The sequence below is a fragment of the Alosa pseudoharengus genome, unplaced genomic scaffold, assembly GCF_046254945.1.
Source record: "Alosa pseudoharengus isolate Yale_2024_CS ecotype anadromous, Long Island Sound unplaced genomic scaffold, YU_APseudo_1.1 YU_APseudo_1.1_scf_20, whole genome shotgun sequence".
Taxonomy (NCBI): Eukaryota; Metazoa; Chordata; class Actinopteri; order Clupeiformes; family Clupeidae; genus Alosa; species Alosa pseudoharengus.
The window spans coordinates 12,897,485-12,909,875 of NW_027468664.1; positions in this window are offsets into that span (position 1 = coordinate 12,897,485).

Below are 12,391 nucleotides of genomic sequence, written 5' to 3' on the forward strand. Positions count from 1 at the left end.
ACACACACACACACATACACATACTCACACACACACACACCTTTGGCACCTCTGCTGTGTCCAGGCTGGCAGAGGTGCCAGTGTTTGCAGAACTAATGTAGGATCAGCTCCTCCTGCAAATACATTATGCCATAGAACAGCTGTGGCACTGATTCAATGCGGCCATTTAGGAGTGAAAGAAGAGAGAAAAAAATAGGCACAGCGATAGCCCATAATTATTCTACACAATCTGCTTCCTGATATACTGCACTATTACATAGACCCAAAGAATTACCATAATTTCCTTTTAGCCACCAAGTATCTTTCTCTCTCTCCCTCTTTTTTACTTGTATTCTCTCTCTCACTCTTTCTCTTACATACTCTCTCTCTCTCTCTCTCTCTTTCTCTCGCTCTTTCTCCTGCCTTTTGTGCAGGGGTTCAGGGAAAATATATCTCTCTGCTTTCTGCTTAGCGTTGTATGCAGAATAGCTTCATTCAACTAAAAGCCGCAATAAATTACATGCTCGAGCAGAGCCTAAATATTCAACGAAATGTGTCGCTCTGTACGCACCAAATCATCCAGTGTCCTCACACACACATGCATGCACACACACACACACACACATACACACACACACACACACACACACACACACACAGACACACACATACACGGCCACAGACACACATACACACATACACACTGCAACACACACACACACACACACACACACACACACACACACACACACACACAGCCAAAGACACACTCACTTAGCCAACCACACAGACACACACACACACACACACACACACACACACAAAGACACACACAGAAACACACATTTTATTTCTCTTAAACACATACTGGCCTGCCTCCAGTGCCCTGACTGTTTCCTCCACAGTTTTGCAGTTGCCCTCTGAGGCGCTGTGGTGACCCATGGTGGTGACCCAGCCAACCGCATGCCTGAAAGACAGAGGGTATGTTTGGAAGACCTTCGCTTGACTTAGAATAAAATGCCAACTGCTCTGTGTGCCAACTTTCACACTTACTAACATTTACCTGTCTTCACACCTCTCTGTCTCCCCCTCTCTTTCACACACACACACACACACACACACACACACACAAATACAGGCGCGAACGCACACACACACACACACACACACACACACACACACACACACACACACTCTACACAAATCACCGCCACCTCTGCTTTTTGCCAAAGGCAAAGGTCTTTGACTGCCGTGAGACTGAAGGCTAGAAATACGCACCTCTACTTCTACCGTTTTAAAATGTGCTTTCCCAACAACTTCATGAATCATTCAAATACTTACAGTAGCTGAATACATCAAGCCTTTACTGTAATAAAATGCATGTCTGATCTATCAATAATCAGGTAATAAATAAACAAAGGAGTGTCCAGGTAAGAGGCCAGAGGACGGTTCACTACTACTGTAGGATGTCTATTATTTTTGTTTATTATTATTTAATAATAATGATAATAATATTAATATTATTATTTGTATAACTAGTAGTCTTACTATTAGTACTATATACTATAACAACAGTTCTAACTGTGATATGGGTTTTGGCCAGTGAAGGTCTCCATTTTGACCGATTAACGAATGCATCTCTGACCATCTGACCACATTCAGAAGAGGATAACTGCGTGATAGGTGTGTGTGGTGGAGCAGTGTTAGCGAGTCTGTGTCTGTGTGGGTAAAAGTCACTTTACTTTTACTTCAGAATGACAGCCAACAGACTCTGCTGCTATCTTTCAGTGGAGAAGATGACCTACCCCACCCAACAAGCCCGCCCCTCATAATCAACCAACAAACCAGTGAAGCGACCAACAACCTCATATCTCTCTCCATCTCCTGGAGAGATCAGCACCATAATAGTGTCTTCGACCCCCTTCGACATCTCCTCAGAGTGATTGGCGCTGCGAGACATCCCTCATGGGTTTCCTCTTCCAGTCCCTCTTCCTATAATACTTCATGCCTGTTCGGCTGTGGGAGACTGGCCAGGGGTGGGGGTGAAGGGTGGGTGTGAGTTGGGGGGGTGGGGGTGGTGAAGGCCGGAGGTGACCTGACATGGGTGGCGATGTTATTGATCTGCACTCTGCTGCAACCTTTGCTCTCGTGCTATTTGTCAAGGAGGAAGAGGGGAGTGACAGATGGCATTAAAGAGAGGAGAATAATAGGATAGAAAAGTGAAGATGAAATAGGAGAAGAGGAGACAAAAGAATACAAGAGAAGAGAAGAAAAGAGAAGAGGAGAGAGGAGAGGAGAGAAAATGAGAGAAGAAAAGAGAAGAGACGAGAAAAGGAGAGAAGAAAAGAGAAGATAAGAGGAGAGAAAAGGAGAGAAGAGAAGATAAGAGAAGAGGAGAGGAGAGAAGAGGAGAGGAGAGAGGAGGAGAGAAGAGAAGAGAAGAGAAGAGAAGAGGAGAGAAGAGAAGAGAAGAGAAGAGAAGAGAAGAGAAGAGAAGAGAAGAGAAGAGAAGAGGAGAGAAGAGAAGATAAGAGAAGAGGAGAGGAGAGAGGAGGAGAGAAGAGAAGAGAAGAGGAGAGAAGAGGAGAGGAGAGAAGAGAAGAGAAGAGAAGAGAAGAGAAGAGAAGAGAAGAGAAGAGAAGAGGAGAGAAGAGGAGAGAAGAGAAGAGAAGAGAAGAGAAGAGGAGAGAAGAGGAGAGGAGAGGAAAGGAGAGGAGAGGAGAGGAGAGAAGAGAAGAGAAGAGAAGAGAAGAGAAGAGGAGAGGAGAGAAGAGAGGAGAGAAGAAAAAGAGGAGTGGAGCAGAGCGGACAGGACACATCAGGACAGGATAGATGGATGTGTGAGAGGAGAAGGGATAGCAGAGGAAGAGAGGAGAAGGGATAGCAGAGGAAGAGAGGAGAAGGGATAGCAGAGGAAGAGAGGAGAGAAAAGTAGAGAAGAAGAGAGGAGAGGAGAGGAGAGAAAAGTAGAGGAGAGGAGAGTAAAACTGTCTGAGTCTGCCTATATCGACCACTGTCTGTCTGCAGTGAAATGATCATCAAGGCAACCACATATTTTATTTTGAGACTGCTCTGCTAATGAGTCTGTGTATTTGTATTTGTGTGTGTGGGTGTGTGTGTGTGTGTGTGTGTGTGTGTGTGTGACAGGAGTGTGAGAGGGCAAGCACTGGAGCATAAGTACCAAAGTCTTATCATCACAGTAAATTACATTGAGCACCAGCGCTCCCCGACAAGCCTACCGACGGGATGGAGTTATTTAAAATGACACGCCGCAGATAAAGAAATCAGCACAGAAGTCATACCTGCGTGCAGTGACACCGTCACTTTCCAAATCGAGTAATATAATTTATTGCTCTCTATGTGTGTGTGTGTGTGTGTGTGTGTGTCGACGGCTGTCATCAAAATTACACTTTCTCTCCTAAATTATACTTTTATGAAATTAAGTGTCACCATTAATTAATGAATGAAGTAGTCAACCACGCTGAGAGGAGAAATTAAATTTAAAAGGCTGAAAATGCCAACAAAGAGAGAGAGAAAGAGAGAGAGATAGAGAGAGAGAGAAAAATGGAGGACTAACGAAAGAAAAGAGATAAAACATAAAGAGAGTGGCATGGGATGAAGGGCAAGAAAGTGAGTAGGAGAAGAAATGAAAGATGGGCAAAGAAAGAGTGCAAGAAAGAGAGAAGAAGAGAGAGAAAGAGACTAAGAGAGCACTCAATGTAACAAGTCAGAAAGTGGCTTTCCTGCTGGTGCAGCATGTCAGATAAGTACTGCTTTAAATGGAATGACTGAAGGGCCTGAGATAGTCTAACCACGAGTTAGGGGGTGGCGGAGGGGGCGGGGGGGCAAATGTGATAGCCTACAGTACATTATGTTCTATGGGTGTAAAATATTGGCCAATCAGAGATGAACTTCTTGAACCCAGGGGTTTCACCGTCAGACTGCAGTAATTTCCCCACACACATATTCATTAATTTTCAGATGTCATATGTGCATGAAATCAGCCTTATCTGGATCGGGGAGATGTGAATGGAAGTCATCAGATATGCTTGATCTTTGCACTGCGTGTCATTCTGTTCGGCATTGTAAAGAGCATGGCAGCAAATAATTAATTGAGATTAATGGTGAAAGTTCATTTTAAGTTCAACTTATTAAACAAAACATACTCACATAATCCAATCATGCCACTTACATTCGAACACTTCTTTATGATAAAATTGAAAATATGAAACCCATATGAACTGTGAAACAGTATGGTAGCAATGTGAAAGAGAAGATGAGTTAATAATCCTATTATTGTCAATAACTGGTAATGGATTCATTGTTGACCTTAATACTCTAAACATGTTTAGAGCCAGAGCCATCTCATTTACTGATTGTTGTACAGGTGAGGTAGTATTTCCTGCTTTGGCTTTCCAGCTTGTCGCACCTCCGCCGGTGCCATTAGGTCAGCTGCAGGGTCATCAGCTGGACACTGCCGTGCACAGATGTTTCGCCTCCAAGACCAGTACATCTCCAGACGGGGGGGCCGGTGGCATGCTGGGGACATCTCCCCGCCACCCCCTGCCGCTGCCTTCACTGGGGTGTTGCTCCCCACCCCATGTCTTTCCTCCTCAACCAAAGCCAGTAACTCCCTTTCTCCGCTTCCTCTCCCAGCGCCTTTGTGGCTTTCCTCAGCCTTAAGCCTGTTACGCCCATTCCGTGTAGCAGCTGGACTGCTGTTTTGCCCACGAAGCCCCGACAGCCGACCTCCACAGGGTGAACAGTTGCTTTCCAGCCAGCATCTTGGCACTCCGCTGCCAGCTCGGAGTACTTCAGCTGCTTCCTTTCGTGGGTTGCTGTCATATTCTCCTCCCAGGGGATGGTTAGTTCAATGAGGAGGACCCGCTTCGCCACTGTGGACCACATGACTATGTCTGGTCAGAGAGTGGTGATCGTGATCTCTCCTGGAAAGACCAGCTGCTTCCTGAGGTCTGCCAACATCTGCCACTCTTTACCAGGTGTAAGCATGCTGCTCTTCTTCTGAGCAGGTGGTTGATGTTTGCTGCCAGGCTTTACAAACCCTTCCAGGCCATGCTCCTCTGTTGCAGGTGAACGGTTTGCTGCCACCCTACAACCTTCCAGGATCTCGGCTAGTTTCATCAGTATCTGGTCGTGGCACCACCTGAAACGCCCCTGGGTCAGCACCACTCTGCATCCTGAAAAAGTGTGTTGGAGGCTTGCCTTACCATTTCCACATAGGTGACAGCCTACCTCATCGCCATACCACACTGTGACGTTCCTAGGGCATGGGAGGGTGTCGTAGGTTGCCCTCAACAGGAAGCTGATTCTGGATTGAGGCGTCCTCTAGATGTCTGCCCAGGTGATGCGCCTGTTGATGGTAGCATCCCATCTTGTCCAGGCTCCTTGTGTGCCCTGGCATATTGCCTTCAAGTGGAAGCGCTCCTGCTCCAGTCTGGTGATTTCGTCCACCACCATATTCTTCTGCTGTCTCTTGGTGGCTTTGGACCAGAATTGCTGCGCTGCTCCCCAGCCCAGCCTAGCACGACTGGTCTGGACTGCCCCCATCACTTCTCGGTGTTGCAGACTGGAGATGGCACGATCTACCTCTGCCTGCGCCTTCCATTTGCAGCCTGTCCGGATGGGAATGTTCGCACTCCTTATGAGCGGGTCTGCTGAGTTCTTTAGTTCCAGAACAAGGCGAGCCTTCTCCTGCTTGTACCCCAGGGTGATGGATTTAATAGGGAGCTCCAGCATGTTCCGGCCGAATAGACCTGTGTCTGAAAAGCATTGGGGCAAACCCAGCCACTTACGGATGTATCTGTTGGCAAGCCTATCCATTCTGCTGACTTCTGATGAGCACCACACCTTGTGATTCCCGGGCAGTTGACTCTGCTCAATCTTTGCCTGCCCGTCAGCGAGTTGATGTTTGGCTAGCTTTCCCATCTGCCTGTCTGACAAGTCTGCCGTGTAGTGCCTCCCCAGGCTTTGCAGAGGTTTCTGGTCCAGCCGTGGAATGGGCTCCCCTCCTGCAACAAAGATGTCCTGGACTTGCGGTATCCCTCTCCTTAGCGACAGGCTTCTTGATTTTTCCGCCTTGACCTTCATCCTTGCCCATGTGAGAAGCTCATCAAAGCGCTTGAGGAGCCTGGTTGTGCAAGGAGCCGTTTGGAGGATGCTTGTCACATCATCCATGTAGCTCCTCAGGGGTGGAAGCCTCACACCTGATGGTAACTTGATACCTCCAACCACCTGCCTTGCCCCAATAAGGATTACCTCAAAGGCCATCACAAACAGGATGGGGGAGATGGCGCATCCCATGGCAATTCCTCGTTCTAGCTGCTGCCACCCTGTTGTGTAGCCCTCTAGGGTGAAACACATGTGCAGGTTGCTGAAGTATCTGGCGATGATGTTCTTTACACAACCTGGGACATGGAAGAACTCCAAGGCGAAGTCGATCAACCTGTGTGGGACTGAGCCATATGCATTGGCTAGATCTAACCATACCACGTGCAAATCTCTCTTCTCTCTTCTGGCCCGCTGGATCTGATCCCAAATCAGAGAAGAATGCTCAATGCATCCTGGAAAGCCAGGGATTCCAGCCTTCTGGCAACTTGTGTCGACGTATCCGTTCGCCATGAGAAAGTTGGTCATTCTTTTTGCCAACACAGAGAAGAAAATCTTTCCCTCCACATTCAACAAGGCAATGCTTCTGAACTGGCTGATAGTCTGGGAGTTCTGCTCCTCGGGAATGAATACACCGACAGCTTGTTGCCACTCTGCTGGGACTGTTTTCATTATAGCTTTCACAGTGCCTTAACTACCTGTGGGCAGTTCTTATATAGCTTGTAGGGAAGCCCATTCGGCCTGAAGGCAGCTAGCGCTGGTGGCTCCAGCATGGTGAAACCATCTCTGCAAGGCTAATTTAAAGCCTTGTTATCAGGTCCCTTCATTTCATAGGGACGGCAGTGAAAGTGCTTCACGGGCAGATTTTTATTTATTTTTTTCCTCTCTTTCGGATAATCATCTCAAGATGAGGGAGAGAAAAAATCACTTTATTCGTCCACATAGAAATGAGCAGCACATTAAAATGGCTCAACCCTAAAGTTGAAATAATGTTAGGCCTACCAGCAAAAAAAAAAAAACTCTCCATTTCTCATTCTCTCTGTCTTATTCTCTCAGTCTCTCTCTCTCTCTATTCTGTCTTTTCTCTTCTCACTTGTAATCTGAAGCAATTGGCTTGTCTTATTAGAGACGCTGGTATGTAACGAGAAGAGAATTGAAAAGAACTAGAAGAGCAGACTGGCTTTAAAAGAGAGTGGTTCTGTAAAACTATGATTCAGCTGCACACAGCACCTCTGCTGTAACAGGCTGCAACCGGATCCTCCTTGTCTGGACAGAAAGATAAAGAATGGTAGTGTGTGTGTGTGTGTGTGTTTGGTTTGTGTGTGTGTGTGTGTGTGTGTGTGTGTGTGTGTGTGTGTGTGTGTGTGAATGAGAGAGAGAGAGAGAGAGAGAGTTTGTGTAGTGTGTGTGTGTGTGTGTATGCGTCTTCCTAGATATAATGAGCAAAGTTATGTCCATACAAAAAAGCAGATCAATATGGTACACAATGTTTCTTGAAAACATCTTGAAAACATCTCTCTCAATTGGCTACCTTAAATCTCAAGGGTCGCCATGGTTGTCTGACGGTTAAGTCCTAGAAACATAAAAAATACACCCTAAAAAATATTTTATATGTATATATACAAACTATGTATCATTTTAGAGCTTTGTGAGATAAACAAAAAAGACAAAACAGATGCATATCTCAATCCCAGTCAGACTTATAAAGCACAATATCCTCAGTAGTGTTTCAAATTAAGAGCTGAAGTATAGCAATTTCTTAGAAGTACCAGTGATGGTACAAGCAGTGGTTAAAGTGAGATTTGGCAGGTGGGGGAACCCTTAAGTCCAGTGTCAGTGCAATGGGTAAAAATGACTCACCATTGGACAACATATTGAGTATCGTGGTGTAGCAATACTTTTTGGACAAGAATTGATAGCTTCTTAGTCACCTCTGTACATTGTACAATATCATGGCGCTATATCGTTGGTATGAAAGAATATATTGTTTATCATTAATTTATATGAGGTGCCCCCCCCCCACACACACACACACTTTAACCCCTGGGTACAAGCTCCATGAAAATGATAATGCACCACCACCACAGTAGACAATAGACATTACAACTGGTAGTGCAAAAGTCTCCAAGTAGATAGATAGATAGATAGATAGATAGATAGATACTTTATTGATCCTCAAGGGGAAATTCAAGGGTCTCAGTAGCATACAGACATAACACACAACATGCACTTACAGCAGAAATGGTAAACATAAGTATAAGTATAAGTATTATATAACTAAACTCCACTGTACAATAAAGACAGTAGAATATAAGACAGATAAGAAAACTAACAAAACGAAATACTAAATACACTATATAAGTTAAATAAAGAAAGTCCAATGTGCTTGAGGGTGATCAAGCATTAGACACTTGTAGTGACAGGGCCAGGACTGGTGAGGTGCTAAAGGGAGTGAGTGTCATGGTGAAGGTGCAAACAGTAGTCCAACCATAGTCCTTAGTTGTGTGTGCCTGGCAAGGTGCTCAAGAGAGTGAGTGTCATGGTGAAGGTGCAAAAAGTAGTCCAACATTAGTCAACTTAGCAACAGTGCAAGAGTAAGGTCTAGAGACCAGCATAAATAATATAGACAAATAGGAGAGTGAAGTGTAATGTAGACAAGGTAAAATAAAAAACTATTTCAGTGCAAGAACAGGTTGAGGTAATAGGGTTATAGCCATTCATTCATTCAGTATTGTATCAGAAGCCTGACCGCAGCCATTGATCATGTGTGCTAATATAGCATGAAAAACAGTGTAGCAGTAAAACAGTAGTGAAAACATTAGGCTGTGTACAATAGTAAAACAGTAGTAAGCAGTAGTGGACAGTCAGTACTCAAAAAACATGGACATGCAGAGGGTGGAGAGGCAGACAGACTAAGCAGAGAAGTCTATCTCTCCTCTTCTCTTTAGTGAGGCATTGAACAGTTCAATGGCCCTAGGAACAAATGACTTCCTCAGCCTTTCAGTTGTGCATGGCAGTGAGCGAAGTCTCCAGCTGATCAAGCTCTTTTGGTTTTGGATAGTGCTGTAGAGCGGATGACATTTATTGTCCAAGATGTTGATCAGTTTGTTTAGGGTCCTTTTGTCAGATATTGAAGTGAAGTGATGCACTGCAGTTCAGCTCCCACTACAGAGCCAGCCTTCCTTACCAGCCTGTCAAGTCGCCCAGCATCCTTCTTCTTTGTGCTTCCTCCCCAGCATACCACTGCATAGAAGAGGGCGCTGGCCACGACAGACTGATAGAACATCCTGAGGAGCTTGCTGCACACATTGAAGGACCGCAGCCTCCTCAGGAAGTACAGCCTGCTCTGTCCTTTCTTGTAGAGTGCATCAGTGTTGGCTGACCAGTCCAGTTTATTGTCCAGGTGGAGACCCAGATACTTGTAGGTGCTTACCACCTCCACATTGACCCCATCAATGGAGACTGGTAGCAGAGCGGGCTTAGACCTTCGGAAATCCACCACCATCTCCTTGGTTGAAGGTGATTGAGTTTGCACCACTGCACAAAGTTCTCCACCAGGCTCCTGTACTCCTCCTCTTGTTCGTCCCTGATACACCCCACAATTGCAGTATCATCTGAAAACTTCTGCATGTGGCATGACTCGGTGTTGTAGCAGAAGTCAGATGTGTACAGGGTGAACAGGACTGGAGAGAGCACAGTTCCCTGTGGCGCTCCGGTGCTGCTGATCACAGTGTCAGAGAGGCAGTTCTTCAGTCTGACGAACTGTGGTCGCTCGGTCAGGTAATCTGTAATCCAGGTTACCAGGTGAGCATCCACACCCATCTGCAAGAGCTTGTCTCCCAGTCTGAGGGGTTGGATGGTGTTAAAAGCACTTGAGAAATCAAAGAACATGATTCTCACAGCACTTTTCCCCTTGTCTAGAGAATGTGTGAGTATGTGAGAATGTGTCCTGTGTAGAAGATAAGTGATGGCATCGTCCACGCCCACTTTCTCCTGGTATGCAAACTGTAAAGGGTCTAGTGCATGGCGTACCTGGGGTCTGAGCATACCTAAGACCAGCCGCTCCATTGTTTTCATCACATGTGATGTTAGAGCGACAGGCCTGAAGTCATTAAGCTCGCTGGGGTGTGGTTTCTTGGGAACGGGGGTGAGACATGATGTCTTCCACAGTGTTGGAACTTGTCCGAGACACTCGTCTGAAGATGTGCTTCAGTGGCTCCCCCAGTTCAGCAGCACAGGCCTTGAGCAGCCTTGGACACAGTCTGTCAGGCCCGGCTGCCTTACGAGGATGGAGTTTTTTAAAAAGATAACTTACTTGGTCCGCTGAAATGATGGGGGTGATGAGGGGAGTGGAGGGTGAGGAGGAGGAGGGGTGCTTCTGTGAGGGTTGTCGTGTGGCTAGAGACTGATGGCCATTGGCTGAAGCCATTGTTGCCGCACTGCTCGTGGTCACCATGCGGGGGAGAGGTGCGATAGCAGTGATGATGGAGGGGGGAAGGGAGGGGAGGGGGGCAGCATCTGAGGTCTGTGTGTCTGATGGCTGTTGACTGAGGTCGTTGTCACCTCTTTGTTCGTGGTAGCCATGTGGGGGAGGGGTGCAATATCCAGTGATGGTGGGGGTGAGTGTTGCACTGGTAATGAGGTGGGGTGGGGGCTGGGGGATGGGCAATCGAACCTGTTGTAAAAGTGGTTCAGCTGGTTCGCCCTGTCCAGGTCTCCCTCCACAGAGCTGCTGCTCTTCTTAAGGCCAGTGATAGATTTCATACAGTCCCACACCTCCTTCATGTTGTTATCTTGCAGCTTCTGTTCCATCTTCCTTCTGTAGTCCTCCTTAGCCTCTTTCAGCTTATTCTTGAGTTCCCCCTGTACTCGCCTCAGCTCTGCCATGTCCCCCTCCTTAAACACCATCTTTTTCCTATTGAGAAGGGTCTTGACATTACTGGTTATCCAAGGCTTGTTATTTGGATAGCAGTGTACAGTCCTTGTGGGAACAACAATGTCCATACAGAAGTTCAGATAGTCAGTAGTGCAATGTGTGACCTCCTCTAAGTCCTCTCCATTCAGTAGCACACTCCAGTCAGTGGACTCAAAGCAGTATCTCAAAGCCTCATCCGCTTCCGGTGGTTGAAGTCACCAGAGATCGCAAAAAAGGCATCACTGTGCTGAGTTTGGAGCCTAGCGACTGTAGAGTGAATGACGTCACATGCTGTGTCCGGGAGGGCTTGAGGCGGCACGTAGACACAAACAACAATGGCGTGCGAGAACTCCCTCGGCATGTAGTATGGTCGTAGACTGACCGCTAGTAACTCCACATCCTTACAGCATACAGTCTCCTTCACTGTAACATGTCCGGGATTGCACCATCTATTGTTTATGTATAGCACCAGTCCGCCTCCCTTCTTTTTGCCAGAAAGTTTACTGTCTCTGTCCAAACGAGCTACACTGAAGCCGGGCAGCTCAACGTTAGCTGGGGGGATATGGCTTGTTAGCCACGTCTCCGTAAAGCATAGCAAACTACAATCCCTGTACAGTTTCTGATTTCTTACCAGGGCAGCCAGTTCGTCAGTCTTGTTGGCCAGTGAGTTCACGTTTCCCATAACCATCGAAGGAACTGAGGGCTTGTGTTTCCACTTCTTCTCCCGACGCCTAGTCCTCACTTTAACTCCCGCTCTGCACCCCCGAAAGCACCACAGCTCCTCCGGGCTGTTTACGTGAACCCTACCAGCATTCCGTCGTATTGCAAGCAGCTGATTCCTTGTGTACACAAGTTTGTTGCCGCTGGAGCATTTTAATAGATCCATATCCATAGGATAGAATGAAAACACTCCTCAAAGTGCCTAATCCAAAAAAGTTGCGAAGTAAAAAAGTAAAAAGTAAACAAAAGACGTTAAGAAAAAACACAAAGACACGGAGCTACCTCGACAGGCTGCCTCTCTCGATGGCGCCGGAACCGGAAATCATGACAGACTTTTCTTTTTCCACTCACTCCGTAGGCTCGCTCTCTCCCCGCCAGCCCAAAGTAAGTTGTACATCTGAAATATGGCTATAAATAAAGCTTGTAAAATTGAAGGTGAAGATATTTAAGTACCCTATAGCCTATACAAAAACACATTGAAGCAATGTTTTACAAATTCCTGTGCCCACTCAAGGTTTCCAGCATGAAAAGCAGCTTGACTGTAACGTTAGGGTAAATAGGGCCATCAATGCAGGAGTAAGGTATGAGCTACACCAGGCGCGTAACTGAAGCGCTCCGTTCGCGACGCGTAAAATCCATTTTAGATGAATG